The sequence below is a fragment of the Theropithecus gelada genome, chromosome 2 (assembly GCF_003255815.1).
Source record: "Theropithecus gelada isolate Dixy chromosome 2, Tgel_1.0, whole genome shotgun sequence".
NCBI lineage: Eukaryota > Metazoa > Chordata > Mammalia > Primates > Cercopithecidae > Theropithecus > Theropithecus gelada.
Genome location: NC_037669.1, coordinates 156,591,954 through 156,612,591, shown reverse-complemented (window position 1 = coordinate 156,612,591; position 20,638 = coordinate 156,591,954).

Genomic DNA, 20,638 nt, shown 5'->3' with positions numbered 1-20,638 from the left:
GTTGTCCAATCAAGCTCGCCAGACAGTGTTAAACAATATGCAGCAGATGATAACAACATAGTCCAAAGAACACAACGCCTACATAATAAAATGTCCCAAACTGGCCCATAAAATTGAACATTGTATTCCTTCTCCTTCTTCCAAGTCCTTCCCTTGTTGATGCAGAAGAATCCAAATTCTAAAGAAATCAATTTTCTATCCCCTGTTGCCATGTGTAAAATTCCAAAATATATGCAAATTTTTTCCTTCCACCACTTGCTTTCATTTCAGCTCACCCCAGCCAGAGGGGTCGCACTCAAGGCAAAAGCACCTTTGCACTCCTTCTTCAGCATCTGTGGCCTGCTCCACCTTCCCCTGGCAGTGAGGACACCACCTTCCCACCTAGTCTCTCATGTGTTCCATTTTCTCAAAAAGCCAGGGAATTAACAGGCTACATAAGAATACCACTTCACCAATTCCAACCCACAAAATTTTAAAAATACAAGCACATCCCCATATTAAATGTGGCTATTGCCACAGCTTACAATTTAAGCCCCAACACTGTTATGCAACAGCATTTCCCAAGGAAGAGCGATAATGTCTCTAGGATATAATGTATCTGCTGCAAACTGAAATTACATTGCCATTACCACACAGCAGGGTCACAGCATAAGACTAACCCTTTGCTCAACACAATCTTGGAAGTAGCTCACTGATATTTTGGAAAATGTTAGTGGAAAGCATCCTGGCGTATCACTGCCAGAGTTAACTAATCCCCATTGTTTTGGCCATGTTGAGGATGGCGATGTTTGCTGAAGAATTTTCTCCTGGGTCCTCTGTCTAGGATTAAAGCCCTAGCTGTCTTCTGAAGCCTGCTTCAGGCACACAGGTACAGAATATCCTAGGCATCATTCCCATGAGCTTTGAGTCCTTGGCTTTCAATTTTTTTTCTTTTGAGATGGAGTTTCATTCTTGTTGCCCAGGCTGGAGTGCAGTGCGACTCACTGCAACCTCCGCCTGCCAGGTTCAAGTGATTCTCCTGCCTCAGCCTCCCAAGTAGCTGGGATTACAGGCACCTGCCACCATACCTGGCAAATTTTTTGTATTTTTAGTAAATACAGGGTTTCACAATGTTGGCCAGGCTGGTCTTGAACTCCTGACCTCACGTGATCCACCCTCCTCGACCTCCTGAAGTGCTGGAATTACAGGTATGAGCCACCACGCCCAGCCCTTGGCTTTCTTTATGTGTATTGAATCTGCTTCCTGCATCCCGCATTGCCAAGCAATGCAGGCTGTAGGACTCAGCAGCTCAAATATGATTGGCAGATCTTAAATGGCCTGCAGTGTCTGCAGAGCTAGGAGCTCACTTGTTTATCAGAGGCCATTACTAGTCGTTTTCACCCCGTGTGTCATAGATATCATTTTCACTGCAGGCCACACTCCAGGCATCTGAAGCCACAGTAAAATGCACAATTTGATTATGTTGAGATGTTGCTAAAGGACTTTATCTAAAGATCCATTCCAGAGGTCTGCAGATGGCAGTTGAGGAAATTGCTGCTCCTTTGCTGAGCTGAAGCAGGAGAGTGCCTGGGTGTTCACTGTAGCAATGCTCTCAGCAGGCTGGCCTTCTAGAGTGAAACATAGATCTCCATACAAAGAGAGATGAGAATAGTGAGCAGGGCTTAATGGCCATCTGGTCCTTCTAGTCAACCCTAGCCTTAGAGGAAGTAGTTCCGAGACAGACCTGATAGGCCATACTTCACTCAGGGGAAACCATACACCACTCAGGGAAAACCTCCAGTCACCATAATGGAAAGTGATACAGGCTAGTGGTTTAACATTTGAGTTTTGGAAATCAAAGAACCTGTATTTGAATATCTGCACCACCATGTCCTGTCTATGGGACTTTGAAGAACTTGTAGATAAGCTTTCAGAGAGTCTTTCGTCATCTGTAAAATGGGGATCATGATAGAACCTACAACCTAAATCAGGAATTTTATGTGAAAATGTATTTAAAGCATTTGCCATGGGGCCTGGATGATAGTTTATGTGCTCAGTAAATGGAAGCTATTAAGCAGTATGAGGAACTTGGATTTAGACAGAGCTGGGCTCCAACTCCAGTCAGTCTCTGCTGTAGCCTCTAAGACATACATCTTTCTGGATCTTCTATTCTGCACAAAGAATAGAAGAGTAATTGCTTCACATAGTTGTTGAGGGAATCAATAAGAAAATGTCTATAAAGTGCCTGGCACTAAGTAGATACTAACTAAATAGACCATAAAAGTCTCACTGAACTCCTTCTGGCTGGTTTCCAGGGCAGTGCCTTTGGATTCATACTCAGTTTTACAAAGATTCCTTGGAATTGACCTATTTCTGACAGGCAGATCTCTGCTTTTGGGGACCCTTTCACATCTGTGCTTCAACATCTGACTAGCTTCTCCTATAGGGTGGAACATCTCTAAATTTTTGCCTTCCTTCCCTTCCCCTCCACCACCTTTTTTAAAAAGTTATCTTTTTTTAGTAAACTTTTAATTTTATTATAGTTTTCTATTTGCAGAAAATTTGCATGGATAGTACAGGTAGTTCTCTCACCCTTCATGCCCAGTTTCTACTGCTAACATCTTACATTAATATACTTGTCACAACTAATAAACCAATATTAATACATTATTATCAACTAAAGTCCACACTTTATTCAGATATCTTAAGCTTTTACCTAAGGTCATTTTTCTGTGACAGGATATTATCCAGGACACAACATTGCATTCAGTCATCATGTCTCCTTACGTTCCTCTAGATAGTGGCAGTTTCTCAGACTTTCCTGGGTTTTGATGGCCTTAACATTAAAACCTGAGAAGTCCTGGTCAGGTATCTCGTAGAAATTCTTCAATTTAGATTTGTTCAATATTTTTCTCATGGTTATACTAGAGTTATGATTTTCCTGGCAGGAAGATTTTTATAGAGGCAAAGTGCCATTCTTGCCACATCAGATCCAGAGTACAAGCTATGAACATGACTTATCACTATTGATGTTAATCTTGATCATCTGACTGAGGTAGTGTTTCCTCCACAGCAAAGTAACTTTTCTCCCCTTTTCACACTGTATTCTTTAGAAGGAAGTCTATTCACAGCCCACATGTAAGAGCTGGGGAAGAATGTTTCACCTCCTTAAGGGTGAAGTATTTATATATATTATTTGGGGTTCTTTCACAGGGGAGATGTATCTATTCTATACTGTTCATGTATTCACTCAATCATTTATTTATGTCTCATAGATATTTTTACTTTATATTTTGGGTTAAAATGCAATATCACCTAATTTATTTTCTTGCTCAATTTGTTCCTGCTTTGGCCATTAGGAGTTCTTTCAGCTGGTTCTTATGTCCCTTTGACATACTTCCATCATTGTGTGTTTTTGAACACTTTCTTCCTTTCTGGGACTATGAAGATGCACCAGGCTCACCTTGTATATTTCCTGCCCCAGCCTTACAATAAATTACTTCTCCAGGATCCCTGGTTCCTTTTATTAAAGAATAGCATTAGAAACCAAGGTTGGGCTGCAGGTATGCTCATTGCTACCAGTGTCGTATATTACATATATATGTGTATATATACACATACACATATATACACACAAATATATGTAATATGTGACATATATAATGTATATATAATTTATATTTTATATATATACATTCCATCTGTTTCTATATTAAGCCGAACATTAAGTTCATAGACCAACGTCTTCTACTCTAATCAAGTACCACATGGATTATTCCTCCTCTTGCTTGTCTATAACCTTACACTCCATGAGTGAGAAATCTGATTCTCATCATCCACCATCCATATACCTAATTCTCCAGTTCCAGTATACATGTACAGTGGTTTCAGAATTGTTCACCTGCACTCCAATGGGAAACAACATCACTAGCTGCATTACAGTCTTTATGTACAGATCCTTTCGTCTTTATAGTCTTCACCCATTTCCAAAGCTACTTAGGTAAGAATCTTTTTCCCCTATCTCTTCAATTAAGTTGTATCATACATTCATAATACAGCTGTATTCATTTGCCCCAGTCTGCATTCTATCATGGAATGTCCTTACCTCTTAAATGAATTTTTAAATTTGTATACATTAAGGTTCACTCTTTGTGCTATGAAGTTCTATGGGTTTTAGCAAATGCATAATGTCATGTACCCACCATTATATTATGATACAGAATGGTTTTATCACCCTAAGATAATTTCATGTGTATCATATATTCAACCTTCCTCCCTTTACATCCCTGACAGCCACAGAGTCTGTTTAATGACTCCATAGCTTAGTCTCTTACAAAACATTATATACCTTAAATTATATAGTATGCCTTTAGACTGGCTTCTTTTACTTAACAATATTCATTTAAGATTCATTCATGTCTTTTTGTGGCTTGATAGCTCACTCCTGCTTAATCACTGAATAATAATCTGTTGTGTGGATATACCACAGTTTGTTAATCCTTTCACTTATTAAAAATCATTTTGGTTGCTTCCAGCTTTTGGCAATTATGAATTAAGCTGCAATAAATATTCGTATGCATGTTTTGTATGAATATAAGTTTTCATATTAGTTGGGTAAACATCTAGAAGTACAATTGCCAGACTATAAGGCAAGATTATGTTTAACTTTATTAAAAACCTGCTGAATTGTCTTGCAAAATGTATGTACCATTTTGCATTCCCCCAGTGATAAATAAGAGTTTCTGTTCCTCCACATCCTCACCAACGATTGTTATTGTCAGTTGTTTGGATTCCGGCCATTCCAAGAGACAAGCAGGTGCACTTCACTGTCGTTTTAATTTAAAAGTCCCTAGTGACAAATGATGTTAAGCATTTTTTAATTGTTTATTTGCCATCTGTATATCTTCTTTGGTGAGATGTGTGTTCAGATCTTCTGCCCATGTTTCAACTAGGTTATTTTCTTATTGCTAAATTCTAAGAACTCGTTACATGTTTTGGATACAAGTTCTTTATCAGATATGTCTTTTGTAACTATTTGCTCCCACTCTGTGACTTGTCTTTTCATTCTCCTAACAGTGTTTTTTGCAGGGCAGAAATTTCTAATTTTGATAAAGTCCAACTTATCCACTTTCTCTTTCATGGATTATGCTTTTAGTGTCACACCTACAAATATATTGTCCAATCCAAAGTCACCTGGATTTTCTACTATGTTTTTATTAGAAGTTTTATTGTTTTGTATTTTAAATTTGTTTGTAATCCATCTTCAGTTAAATTTTGTGCAAATTGTAAGGGCTGTGTCTATGTTCACCATTTGTTGAAAAAACAACTATCATCCTTTATTTAATGACCTTTGCTCCTTTGTCAAAGATAAGTTGATTATTTTTGTAGGGGTCTATTTCTGGGCTCTCTATTCTGTCCCATTGATCTATGTGTCTGCTCATTCATCAATACCATGCTGTCATACCGTAGCTATTTAGTAAGTCTTGAAAGTAGGTAGTGTGTGTTCTCCACCTTTGTTATTTTTCTTCAATATTGTGTTGGCTATTCTAGGTCTTTTGTCTTTCCATATAAACTTTAGAATTAGTTTCCTAATATCTACAAAATAACTTGTTGGGATAGCAACTGAAATTGTGTTGAATCTATATGTTGATTTGGGAAGAACTGATATCTTAACAATATGGAGTCTTCCAATCCATGAATATGGACTGTCTATCCACTTATTTGAATCATCTTTGATTTCTTTCATCAGAGTTGTGCAGTTTATTTGCATGTAGATCCTGTACATATTGTGTTATATTTACAGCTACGTATTTCCTTTATTTTGGAGGTCCACCATTACGAAAGATAATTTTTCTATTTCAAATTCCAGTTATTCACTGGGAATATAATAGGAAAAATTGTCTTTTGTATATTACCTTGTATCCCGTGACCTCACTATAATCACTTATTCATTGCAGGAGGTTATTCTTTTGGATGTTTCATGTAGGCAGTAATGTCATCTGCAAACAAACTGTAATGTCTTCTTTCTCCATCTATATACCTTTTATTTCTTTTTCTTATCTTACCACACTAGGCAGGACTTCCAACATCATGTTGAATAGGAGTAGTCACAGAGAACATCTAAGAGAAAAGAGTCCAGTTCCTCTCTATTAGGAATGATGTCAGTTGCAGGATTTTTGTAGATATTCTTTATCAAGTTGAGGAAGTTAATGGTGTCTATTTCTAGGTTGCTGAAAGTTGTTGCTCTGAATGGGTGCTGGATTTTATCAGATGCTTTTCTGCATCAGTTGATATGATCATATGGTTTTTTCTTCTTCACCCTGTTGATGTGGTTGACCACTGATTTTTGTGTTGAATCAGCCTTGCATACTGGGAATAAATTCTGCTTGGTCATGGAGTATAACTTTTTTTATACATTGTTAGATTGAATTTGCTCATATTTGTTGAACATTTTTCCATCTGTATTTGTGAGAAATCTTGATCTGCTTTTCTCTTTATTATAATTATTTACCTCATTTTAGCATTAAGGTAATTCTTGCCACGTAAAATGAGTTAGAAAATGTTCCCTCTGCTTCCATTTTCTCAAAGATATGGTGGAGAATTGGTACCATTTCTCCCTTAAATAGTTGGTAATATTCACCAGTGAAATTATTTGTGCTTGGCACTTTCTTTTTTGGAAAGTTAGTAATTATTGAGTCAATTTCCTTTATAAGAGGTAGAACTATTCAAATTATCCATCTCTCTCCATGTGTGTTTTGATAATTTGTGTTTCAAGTACACTATGATTTGAATATGTCCCACAACATTGATGTGTTGAAAACTGAATCTCCAATGCAACAGTGTTGGGAAGTGGAGCCTAACGGGAAATGGTTAGGTCGTGAGGGCAGACCCCTCATGAATGGAATAATGACACTATGAGAAGGGTTTTGGGAATGGGTTCTCTCTCTTCTGCTCTTCCCCTATGTGAGGATGCAGCATTTGTGTCTTTTTGGCCCTTCCATCTTCTGTAGTGTGAGGATTCAGTACGAAGGCCCTTACTAGATGCCAGTACCTTGATCCTGGACTTTCCAGCCTCCAGAACTATGAGAAATAAATTTCTGTTGTTATAAATTAGCCAGTATTAGGTATTCTATCCTTATGAATTACCCAGTGTTAGGTATTCTGTTTTAGCAAAACAAAACAGACTAAGACAAAGAAATTGGTTCATTTTATCTAAATTTTCAAATTTGTAGGCATATGACTGTTCATAGTATTCCTTTATTATATATTCATGCCCATGGTATTAGTAGTAATGACTCCTTTGCCTTCACTTTTGAAGGATAATTTCATAGGCTGTAGAATTCTCTATTGGTAGGGTTTTTCTTTCTCTTTCAACATTTTGAATATTTCACTGCATTGTCCTTTTCCTTATATCGTTTCAGACAGGAAGTCCACTATAATTTTTATTCTCGTTTCTCCATAAACAAAGTGATTTTTTTCCCCTCTTGCTTCCTTCAAGACTTTATCTTTGTCTTTTGTTTTCTGAAGACTGAATATGATAGTCTTTAGGCTTACTGGATCTATGGTTTGGTTTTTTGTCTATCATTAATTTTGGAAAGTTCATTGCCATTATTACTTCAAATGTTTCTTTTTCTTCCTAGCATTCCAATTTTGCATATGTTACACTTTTGATATTGTCCCACAGTTCTTGAATGTTCTGTTCTGTTTTTGGTTTGGGGGAAGTTTCATTAATCTATTTCAAGTACACTGATTCTTTCCTTGGCCATTTTGAGTCTATCGATAAGCCTATCAAAGTGTCATTTCTGTTACTCTGTTTTTGATTTCTAAGATTTGCTTTTGATTTTCTTTTAGAGTTTCCATTTCTCTGCTTAGATTACTCATTCATTCCTGTACTTTCTCTACTTTTTCCACTAGAGCCCTTTACATATTAATCATAGTTATCTTAAATTCCCTATCTGATATTTCCAACATCTGTACTGTATTTGAGTCTATGCTGATGATTGCTGTGTCTCTTCAAACTGTGCTTTTCTTGATTTTTGGCATGCCTTGTAATTTTCTGCTGAAAGTTAGATCTGATTTATTGGGTAATAGAAATGAAGGTAAATAGGCCTCTAGTGTAAAGATTTATGTTAATCTGGCTAGGAGTTTTACTGTGTTTAATGTTTGTTGTAGTTATAGGTACCAAGGGCTTCAAATTCCACTGTGTCCTTGTTTTTGTCTCCCTTCTTGTCTTAGGGGCTTCCCTATGTATTACTCCTCAGAAAGAGTCTGTTTCTTGCTGCCCATTAAGTTGCAACCCACTGATATTACACTGGGGTCTTGTGGTGGTAGTAAGGTGTCGGAGTAGGAAGAGCATTCTATCATCTTTCCATTAAGTCTGAGTCTTCTACAGGACTTGTGTCTCAGTGCTGTGGACTTCATGAGGGCTTCTGACACTCTTCCAGTAGTATACTTTCCCCCCTCCTCTTGCACCTTTCCCTGACTACATTATTGCGAATCTATTTTCTTGAGGCTCTGTCCCCAGTTGACTTTGTGGGTTTTTTTCTCCCTTGGGTGAGTTAGGAAGGACGGAGAAAACAATCCTTTTCCTCCACTGGCATAAAGTTTCAGTATTGTGCTCCAGCAAAACCCCTTCTCCTGAGTAGTGGACCTTTGCTATGGAGGAGGCTCTGGGCATGTTTCATAATGATCACTCTTCCCCTTCCCTTGCCAGAGCCACAGGGGGATCTTTCCAGCATCCTCACTGTGAGAATATGGTGGGGCTGCTAGAGGGAAAGCTTATAAATGGGATTCCCCTAAGACTGTGGCTCTCATGGGTCTCTCCCTCTCACTCTGATACACATTCAGCCTCCAGCAACTCACCCAATTAATGTTCCCAAAGTTTATAGCTCAAGAATGTCTCTGATAAGCAAATATTAGTTGCAATCTCTTTCTGGATGTTATGTCTCTCCAGATTTGAGGGTATTAGTTTGCCCTGTGGCCACAGTTTTATGATATGCTCAAGAAAAGTTGTTGATTTTCAGCTTGTCTAGCTTTTCCTTGCCCCATAAGACTAGGAGTGATGACTTCTAAGTTCTTTGCATATCAGGGTTGAAACTGGAGGTCCCTCCCTTTTCATCACAATACTGCCTTTCCTTACCCTCTCACCTTACCAGGGTCTCCCCACCTGAAAGCACTACCTCACCTATTCCCTCCATCAAACCTTGTCAGACCAAGCCAGCCCACAGGGCCTTCTACCTGCTCTCAAACCTTATTTTATCATCTACTCACTGGGTATTTACTCATCAGCTCGTTTGACTTAAGCTATTAATTATTATTAAACTATTATTATAATGCTATTATTTTCTCACATATCTGTGTAGCCTGAATTTCCTGTAGGTTCAACCTTTGCAAATCCTAGCTTAGGTCGCTGTAACACTGGGACCTATAGTCTGCCAAATCAATGACCCCACTCACTGAATGATAGCCTTCTCATCCCTTCCACTATCCTATCTCTCTTTGGAAGGCCCTGGTGGATGGGGAAATAGGTGACTCACATAGAGTTCAGAATGCTTCCTCCTCCTCTGTACCTCATCCTTCTTGGCCCTTTTGATGCTCTGACCGACAATGTGCTGCCCACCATTCACTTAGACCACCTGCCATTCACTTAGACCGCCCTCCATTCACTTAGACCACCCAGCTTGCAGCTGTGCTGCAACCACTACCACCTACAAAACCTTATACTGGCCTCATGACTTCCTGGACTCATACTTTTCCAATGGAGAAAACTCTTCCTCTTGGGTCCCAAGCACTGGTTTGGGTTCGGGTACCACAGCAAGGGGGATACCTGCTTGGGCCCCAAAGGCCAACTTTTCTTTCCCCCTCCCTCCTCATAGAGAATTTTCTTATTAATTTAATATGTTTGCACAATAGATAAATAAGAAAACTAAAAAGTATGTATCATTTGCCCATTTAAAAATATAATTATCTGTTCAATAATTCTATGCTGGTAGACAAATATCTCTCTTTTTTCTCTTATGCTGTATGAAAGCTAAATGCAAATTTATGATGTCAATTTTCTTTTTTCCATGAACTCAAGCTGGTCAACTGTGGTGCTGAATTTATGAGGTGAAAATATACATACCCAGGTAAATGTGCGTGCTGTTCACTTCCCTGGCACCTTTTTTATACATTAGCTTCATATGCACATTAGAAACTCCCATAGGTTTCTTTGGGAACAATGTGTACCTGACGTGTATCAGGTAGTGAATCAACTCTCCTTTTTTCACTAATCTATTTCACCTCGCTTGCCTTGCTGAAATTATTGGTTGCCAAGCACATTATGTATATTTGTCCATCTCCAAATTTTTAGCTTACACATCATTTACATCACCTACGACGTGATTTAATTCTGTAATGAGAATACAACAGCTCTCAGTTTTGCTGCACAGTCCCTCCTCACAGCACTACCCAGCAGGGTACCTACTACTACATCGGATTACATTAAAATACAGCCTCACCTGTACCTGAGCAATTGACCACCTTCCACACTCAGGCTCTTACTTGTGCTGATCACTCTCCTTGCTTGGGGGGCTTGTTGTCCCCACATGGTATCCACTGGGGCGCAAATGAGCATGTACTTGTATTTGAACCATAGCTGTGGACAAGATTCAAACTCTGTGCTCCTAGTCACACTCCAGTTAGAGGGGAGGGCTTGATTGCCAAAGATTCCTCAAACCCTTGGGCTGGCACATCTAAGCTTTGGCATGGATCCTGCTGGGACCTCTCATGGTTTTTGTGTTTACTGTTGTTTTGTTTCATTTTTCAGTAAATTCTGAGCTTCTTTAACACAGGGACTGGACCTCTTTTCTCTCTAAATTCTCGTTACCTAGCATAGGCCTGGCACCTACACAGGGTGTTATGTGAATTGACTTCATTATATTTACACCAGCTTCATTAGATTTGCATGGTATGATGAAATAGAACTTTATTATGTACTCCCCACACTCCCATCCAGGAATTAGGGGGAGGCAAATTTGGGCTCTCGGTTCTTTCTTGTCAAGTTAATGCAGAACTCTTTGTGACATAATCCAGACAAAGAAGGGGTGGACACTATTAGCATAATAAGGCCAGGGTATTAGTTGGCAAAAAGTAGAACAAAATTTAAGCTAATGTGTAGAATATGAATTTCTTTTATAAACCCAGGAGGGTCAGGGAGAGATTTCAGAAAGAAATGAATCCCCACACTGGCCTGGCAGCGTCTATTTTTACCTTAGATATGAGTGGTGGCTGAGGGGGTACAGGAAGAAACTAGTCCCGGCTCAGAATTTCAGTCCTTACCTCTCTCCCACCAGGGGAGCGGTCTCAGTAAGACTGAGCTCACCCACTCCCACTGTGTTATCTCTTTTGGATGACACTGAGAAGGGTCAGTAGGGAGGGGGAGGAGCTGGAGAAGTGTAGAGAACTGGAAAGGAGGGAGACCTCAAAAGAAGACTAGAAAGAAGGACAGAGGGAAGCAAGGAAGAGAGAGGTCACAAAGCCTGCCCACACCCAGGATCCCTACCCCACCACTACCTCCCCAGGAGGCCCAGGTGCCGTCAAAGTTAGTGAAGATGTCATAGACACCTGGGCTGCCTAGGACTTGTCCTTGTGAGTCAAAAAATGCTCACTCATAATGACAGCAAACATGTAATTTTCTGCTAAAAAAAAAAAAGTAAGGCTGTATTTCTGAGACAAGTAGACTTAATAAGCCAAGAATAAAGAACTATATGAGTTAAGAGTCTAAATGTACACATTAAGTGACCTCAAATCAGAAATAAGACAGCTGGCTGAATCCTTAGCTTTAATTGAATGGGGCCAAAAAAGCCTAGAAAAGACTTAGTAAAGCTGCCTTTGAAAAAAGCATCAAACCACAACAAATCAAAGTTCCCGAAAGATTTTTTTAAAGAGCTCCAAGAAGAGATAAAAGAACTTAAGGATGATCTTAAGCAAACATGAGCTATAATGAGGAACAGTCTAAGCCAGAAAATGAGGGAGGCAAGAGGAAGACAGGCTGGGAGGAGTGATTACAACTTACAGATGAAACCCAAAACAGTCGGATGGGACATCTGAGAGCTTGGTCAGCTAAGGTGGAGCAGGAAATTCAGGTCCAAATTAGACAAAATTAAATATCTGCTCATGTGTGTGATGTTGTCAACTTGAGGAGGGGCTGCACATTTTGGAGAAATCATGTGGACAGGACCCTAAACTGCTTGTGTTTAAAGCTGATGACGTGGGGCTTTGATGGGCCTATGTTGGAGAGGTCAGGAACAGGAAAGCCTGGTTCTAGTTTCTGTTCTCCCATGATCTTGGGAGGTAATGTGGCGTAGAAAGTTAAGACAAACTGCAGTCAGCAACTTCTGGATTCAAATCCTAAATCCCCTGCTTATCAGCAGTACAACTTGGGCACTGGCCTCAATTTTCAGAGCCTTAGTTTCCTGATTGGAGAAACTGTTAGGGTTCTTGAAGAACTACATGAGAAATTTACATTTTGCTCCCAGCACAGGGATAACAGTTAGTCAATAAGCATAAATTCTTTCCATCTCTGGGGTTAGTTTCTTCATTTAAAAAATGGGAGAAGACTAGAACATTTCTAAATTCCCTTCCAATCCTAGACTTCCCCAATTACGCAACAGAAGACTATGGGAAAGACTTGTGAAATGGGGAGGAAGATATAGAGCAAGACACTGAGCCTCTATGAGCCTGTTTCCTTCTTCATACAATTGGGATAACATAATAACAATAGCAACCTGACAGGATTGTTGTGAGGATTAAATGAACTAATGCATGTGTATATGTTGCATATACATAAACCCTCCTGAGCATGTGTAAAGATGAAAAGTATGATGATGAAGTGGATGCAGAAGAAACAGTTGTTAGGAAGGCCATATTGCAGGTCACCATGTTGCAAGATCCCACGATGTTCGAAGTCCTCATCTCCTTTGGCTTTTCAGTAACATTTGGCACTCTTGATGCTCTCTCCTTCTTGAAACAACCCCGTCCCTCTAATTCCACAGCAGACTGCTCCTCTGGTAACCTTCTGCCTCTCTGGATGCTGCTTCTCAATCTCCTGTGCCAACTCCTCTTTTTCTACCAAAGCTCTAAGTGTCAGAGTCCCTCAAATCTTGGCTCTACTCCCTCCTTTCTCCTTACTCTACTCTCTTGTCACTGAGGATCTCATCTGTTCCCCTGACTTTACACACAATCTACAATCAACCCAGATGTTTCCTTACAATTCCAGACTTACAAATTAAATTGCATGCTTGACATCTATACTCAGAAATTTCTCAGGAACCTCAAAATCCCCATCCCCCAAACTGAATTCGAAACTTTCCATTCTCAAACCCATTTCTTCTCTAGTAGTCCCAATCTAAGTCATCACCTGAGCTTTAATTCTTCACTCATCCTTCACCCTCAGCACCCTACCTCACCAACCCACAAACAAGTTCTGATGACTCTACCTCCAAAACCCACCTATATCCCACTCGTTTATGTCCATCTCTACAGCCAGTCCTGCCTCTGGCTTAAGCTACTGCCATAGCTTCCTGGCTGGCTCCTGGCTTCCCCTTCTGACCTTATTAGGCAATTCTGCATACAGTTAGAGTTAAACCAAATTACATTACTCCTTTCTGTTAAATCTTCCAATTTTTTTCCATTGTTCTTAGTATACATCTATAATTTTTTTATGGCCCAAAGTTCTGCATTACCTGAATCCATCTACTTACCATAGCTCTTCAGCTAACTCACTATGCTTCAACCACACTAGCCTCTTTCAGTTCCTTAAACCTTTCTATCTTAAGTCCGTTGCATCAGCTGTCACTCCCTCTTTCTGGAATAGTCTTCCTCTATCTCTTTGCAAAATGGGTTCTTCCCTATTTCACATCCCTATTCAAGGCTCCAGTGTAAGGCAACCCTCCTCATCATTCCCTCTCACAATTGCCTGTTCTTTGCCTTTCCAGCACTTACCACAATCTCTAATTGTGCAGATGACAATTAAGTCTTCTGTCTACACACTGGATTATAAGCTATACATAAGCTGGGGACAGCTGTTGTATTGATCACTGTATCCCCAGTTCTTAGCATAGAAAGTATATCATAGTGGTGTTCAAAAATAAATGAAAGAATAAATGACAGTAAGACTGAGACTTAAAAGGAAACATAGGACCCAGGGCTAAGGATGAGTCAAGTAGTGCTTTGGACAAAAGATCTTGGCAAGGCAGCTACAGAGCAATGGGAGACAAGATTGTTAAGGAATTCCAAAGTGACAAGAAGGTATAGGATAGTCAAGACCACAACTGAGTTCCCAGCCAGAGAGAGCATACAGGAGAGGGATACTAGGGTGGGAGGGAACCATTAGGAGGGCAAAAACCAGGCCTGTCTCTGTTGGGACTGGGTGGTGCCTGGGTAAAACTCAGAGAGTGGAATACTGACTCCTATCCTAAGCAGAAAATCATGGCTTGGAAAATAACCTGGGTGTAGACTTATAGATTATGAAGACTTTCCTTCCTGGTTATCGGCCAAGTGATGGGGCAGCAGAGATACAGTAGCCCAGGTCCTGAGCTCACATTCTGTTACATTTTACTTGACTTGCCCTCAAAGACCTGGACCACACCCAGGATGCTCTGGACTTCCCTCTGGGAAGATGAACCTGAAGGCAGTTATAGCCATTAGTGGCTCCCCAGATCCCTTCATGTAAGCATATAGATAGTGGGTGCCAAACCCTCACTGCCCTTGTTTTTTTCACTTTTCCTGCTTAAATGTATGTCCAGGGTCCTCACCACTTACCCTATCCACCTACCAGAGCAGCCCACTTACCATTCTCGATGCATCCTCTATTGCTCCCAGAATTAATAAGCTATTTCCACTTATTAATGGTATCTTTCTGTCCACATTTTTTGTAAAGCTCATGTATTCTCAAAGTGTAATCCTAAATTCTCCCCAAAGTCTTTCTAGGTGCCCCACACTTTGTCTACTTATCCCTCTGTTATAATGTACATTTACATCTCCCATGGATGAGCATTATGATTGTCAGTCTCCCTACAAAACTGAGCAGCACTGAAAGGGCAAGAGTCTTACCTAGCTTGTCTTTGTATTCCCCACAGAGTCTAACACTGAGCTCTTCCCACGCCAAGTTCTCTGCTGGGTATTTATTATGAAGGAGTGTACATTAATGCCCTAAGAGTGCTGCAACAAATTATCACAAACTGAGTGTCTCAGAACAACAAAAATTTATTGTCACAAAGTTCTGGAGACTAGAACCCAAAAATCAAGGTGATGGCAGGGCCGTGCCCCTTCTGCAGTCATTAAGGGAGAACCTTCCTTGCCTCTTCCTTCTGGGGGTTATCTGGCAGTCTCTGGTGTTCTTTGGCTTGCAGCTGCAGCACTTCAGTCTCTGCTTCCATCATCACATGACAGTGTCCCGTTGTGTGCCTGTGTCTCTCTGTTTTTTCTTAGAAGGATACCAATAATACTGGAATAGGACGCACACCAATTGAGAATGACCTCACCTTAACATGACATCTGCAATGACCCTATTTCCAAATAAGGTCACATTTGAAATACAGGGGTTAGGACTCCAACATACCTTTTGGGAGAACACAATTCAATCTACAACAGGATGTATATGAGAAGGGCATTTTGTCCCTGGGGACTAAATGACAGCTACAGATGTCCAAATCTAAAACACATACATAAACCCAGCCACAGCCAGGGAGGAGGGAGAGAAGAAATATGGGGCAGATTCCATTAGTGGAGACTTTGGGGAGATAACTGATGAGGAAAGGAAGGGGGAGGGGTGTACAGAAGACGATAGAAGAGATGAGAGCCTACATGGAAGCTTTCCCTCTGTCCCTGGCCAGACATGACGTGGATGCAGGCACAACAAGTATGTGACTGTTAGCAGAATGCAAGGAAAATACAATGAGCCCAGGACTTCCTAGGGCAAAGTGAAGGTGACCACAGGCGCCATCCTTGACTTCCTTCAAAGCCACCCCCTTCTCCTTCTTTCCTGGTTCTGATGGCTATAACTTGACTCTCTTAATGGAGAATTTAATGAAACCTTCAGTAAATGGATCCTGGATTCCCTCTCTCCCCCAAGGAATTATGAAGCGCAGTAATTTTTTCTACTAACTTGCTGCTGATTTCTAATTACTCTTGCTCCAAATAGGACAGTTAGCATTAAAATGAAACCATGCTGAGGTTGTGGGTTCACTCACATCTGCTTTGCTTATTTCCTTAATTTGACAACATGGCTTTATGGACAGAGAGCAACAGGTAATTCCTACATTTTATAATGAGAAGTTTGTGCCCCCAAAACAGAGGAAACCTTCACCAGCATCGAGGTGAAACCCTTCTATAGTATGTCCTCAAGACATAACCATCAGATGGAGTTTAATGAGTCTGAAAAAGAATGCAGCAGCTTTCTCTCTGAAAGGATACCAGGGAGGGTGTTTTCCTTTACTTCTTTCCAATAAAAGTCACATGGTCCCAGCAACTGTGAAATTCTGAACATGAGGGAGATTCCTTTCATCTAAGTGCATATAGTAAACTTGGAATGAAGGGACAGGGGCTGGGGAGGGTGAGGGGAGAGTCCAGGTTAAAAGAATAAGTAGGCAGCAGCAACTAAGCAGAGATAGCTAGAAAATAGCTGGGTTGGTGCACAAAACATTAGCATCTCTGCGTGAGCATGCCTGGAGACATCTTACAGATAAGCTAGGTGAATTTTCCCAATGTTATCTTAGCCTGATAGATAGGTATTTTCCTCTTGCTATTGCAAAATTCTATGACCTCATTTGAAGTAGCAAGAGAAACTTTCCAAGGAGATGTGATTAAAGGAACCAGAGACATTTAATCGGAAAGGAATCCTCATTGTAAAGTCCTCTATCCATACATTTAATTTGAAAACATCCTGTGGCAAATCAACCTCATTTCTTCTTGCCTTCATTTAAGTGGAAACTGCTCACCTCCCACTTAGTACCAAAGCTCACAGGCACATTTTTCCTCTCTCTGCCTTCTCATGTTCTCCCATGTCCATCAACACCCCAACAGTCAGTTAGGAAACAGGAAGAGACTCTAGATTCCGATAGCAAAGGGAGAGGAAATTTGGGTTCTATTTTCCTATTCTACAGTCATGAGTTCTAGATTTTTCCCCCCTCCATGTTCTTTTCTGCTCCACTTCTTTTTTGGAAGTAAAATGAGTACCTGGACTCAGGATTCTAGAGGTGAAGGAAAATAATTGTGGACTTGAGACCTAAACACTCCTGGGGTCAAATCCTGGCAGCACCATTGATGAGTCGTGTGTCCTTAGTAAGGTTCATTTCTTAACAATCTTATCTTCCTGCTTTGCGAGGCTGGAACAAGCAACATTCTTCTTCAAGTTACTGTGAGAACCCAAGGGGTATGCTGACATATAATTGGTGTCCAGTAAACATCAGTTCTTTTCTTCTGGAGGGAACTTGATCATTAATTCAGTAGGCATTTCTTCAGTGCCTCAACTAGGAAAGGTCATCGGATGATATGGTTGCTCTCTGCACAATGCATGTGGCTCCACGTTTGTGCAACGGCATCCTCACTATCCTTGCTGCTACACTGGAATCATCTCTGTTTCTTTCTTCTCCATATCCTTCACAGTTCTCAGAAGCAGTGCAGGACCAAGCTGGCATGGCTCGAGGGCTCAGTTCATCTTGTTTTCATACCAACTGGCCTATGACCCATCATTAGTGCTTTTATGGCTTCTGTCTAAAAAATGTCTTGTGTTTTGCCTACGGAAGATGGTTCCCTAATGAATGTCAAATAACAATAAAGCTTAAGTGTCTTCATCAGACACTTGAGCAGGCATCTGTCCTCCCAGCAGTAAAATATGCTGTGGCTTTGGAAACAGCTAAGAAATTTGAAACTAGGTTTCAACTACTTAGATGAGAGCTGTGAGTAATTTCAGTCACTGACTCAGTTAAAGGAGAAGCCCTCATGAACTTATAACTAAGCTGTGTTGGCTATGAGCACCCCCATCCCCATGGAAGACGAAAGAAGAATCTACCAAGGAGAACCAGGTGATTGAAAGATGGGCAGGTCCCTGGAGCCCACAACACTAACTGCGTAGGGCTTGGCAGGCTCCTGTGGGAACACAGTCTTCCCTCTGCCACTGCTGCAGTCTTAGGCCCAGCCTCTGTGGACACTGGTCCTGAGGACAGCACCTCCCACAGAAGCAGCATGCATAAGCAGGCCTGGTCTGCCCCAGAGCATGTGCTTAATGGTCAAGAATGCCCCAAAGTCACAAACAGAGAAAAACATGCTCAGATAGCGCTGACCCTATCATATAAGTTCAGATGTCCAGAAGCCAATGAATCACACCCAAAGTCCCTGAAGAGACTTGCAGAAGCTGTCCTTAAGATTGGGTAAGCACAGAAAATGGAAGGCCCTGTGGCATTTGGTACCTGATGGTCCTCAGTTCAAACCATGGTATGGCCACTGGTCAATTGTGTGGTTTGCGGAAAGCCACTGAACCACTCAGAGCCCCAGTTTCTCAGTATGGAAAGCTGGGTGAAAGGACAGGGATAGAAGTAGAAGGACACTTAGTATTTTCCTTTTGGAGTTGATGGAAACATAAGAGATAAGGTGTGTCAAATGTCTAGTATGCAGCTGGTTCTCAGAAAACAATAGCCAGAAAACAATAGCCAGAAAGCAATACCCAAAAGGCTAAGGGATTGAATGGTCACCATTCTCCAGGGGAAAAAAACAAAGACTGATGATGATCCCCAGTGAGAATTATCAAGGCAGTGGTCACTAGTGGCTCACCAAGAACAACAAAAGTAAGCAAAGTTCAACAACCAATTCCATTTTGATAGGTCATCATATTTCTTATCAAGGAAATAAAATAAACCCGATGCACTTTGTTTTCTTCAAGAAGTCTGAAAAATATTTTTGTAATAAATATGGAGAAATTAAGGCTGAATATTAATTTGTGTGAAATTATCCCTGAGATAGATCCATTCTCCCATGAAGGAAGGCCTCCCTGGATCCTGCTGTAAGGATCTTCAACTGTGTCTGGTATTAATTCTTTATCAAATGATTCCTATGAAGCAAGAGTGAGAATAATTACCACATTTTTGGATAACATAAAACTAGGAGGGCTATGTGGTAAATGGATTATAGAATTAAGATTCAAAAATATCTCTGTAGCCTTAAATTATGAACTTCAAGGAAATAAGCAGAAGCTTAATCGCAATATCCTTCACTGCAGTTCAAAATGGTTGCTAGACACGGTGTCCTCCTGCTAAATGCAATGGTGTTATTGGCTGAAGCCTAAGATAAAATCCAGAATTGTAATTAAAAAAAACTCATCAAAGTCGTTTTTTTCATGAGGAGAAATAATACTATTTGGAATTTAAATATTCAGCCCACCTATAGAAGTTGGATTCCAGATACAGTGGTGTATTTGGCAGACTCATAGAAGAGAGGGGTTGCGGGGGGCAGCAGGAAGACAAAAAGAGAGAGACAGATTATGGAGAATTGACTCACACGATTGTGCAGGCCGAGAAGTTCCACAATCTGCCATCTGCAAGCTGGAGATCCAGGAAAGTACAATTCCAGTCCAGTTCTAAAGATCTGGGAACAAGGGAGACAATGGTATAAATCCCAGACCAAGGGTGGGAGAAGACTAAAGTCTCAGCTCACACTGGCGGGCAGGAAGGGAATTAATCCTCCCTTCCTCCACTTTTTGCTCTATTCAGGCCCTCAACAGATTGGATGACGCCCATCCACACTGGGGACAGCAATCTACTTTACTGAGTCTACCAGTTCAAATGCTAACCTCATAAGGAAACACTCACCTACACACACTCAGAAATCATGTTTAATCTGGGCACCCTGTGACCCAGTCAAGTTGACACGTAAAACTAACCATCACAAGTAGTCGGCAGGGGTTGTTTTAAGACTTGATAGCTTCAGATGCATTAGGCAGCTCCTACACCTTCTTCTGGGTACTTTAAAGGGTGCTCAAAACCTTATCTGGCCCTCTGAATTTTTACGTGAAAGCAGATTCTGCTGTCTGTTTAGAACTAGGCAACCACCTCAGCAAAACTAAAGCTAACACTGGAGCTCAACTGAACCAGAGACAGGATCAGCTGGAGCCCTGGCCTCGCATTAGAGCTGTCTTCTGTGTCGAAAAGGTCTTACATTTACTTCTCTTACATGATCCATTTACTTCATTTCTGCTGGCAGGAAAAAATAAAGAACACAGTGTGCATCTCTCATCATGGTCTCTTTCCAGCGTATTTTTGCTAATCAGATCCACTTTTCATGCTTCATCTTCTCCCTTTTGAAGCCATATTGACAAAATAGCTAAGGTACATCAATTCTATTTTACTGTGTTCCCCACTTTCTGCTCCTTTATATCCTGTAATTTATTATACAGTTGCTGCTAATTCTTAAATGAACTGGACCTTTTTCTTGGCCAAACATTTGACATGCAATTAAATGGAAATGGACATAGTTGAAGCTAGTAGCTTCTCGCTTCTATTCTAATGTCAAGGCAGCAGAAATGTAGTGACCTACCCATCCCCTTGAGAACCTTTCTATTTGTAGGAAAGGTTTATTCTGTCTCCCAGGGCTGATTCCATGTGAGAACATGAAGAATTAGGGAATT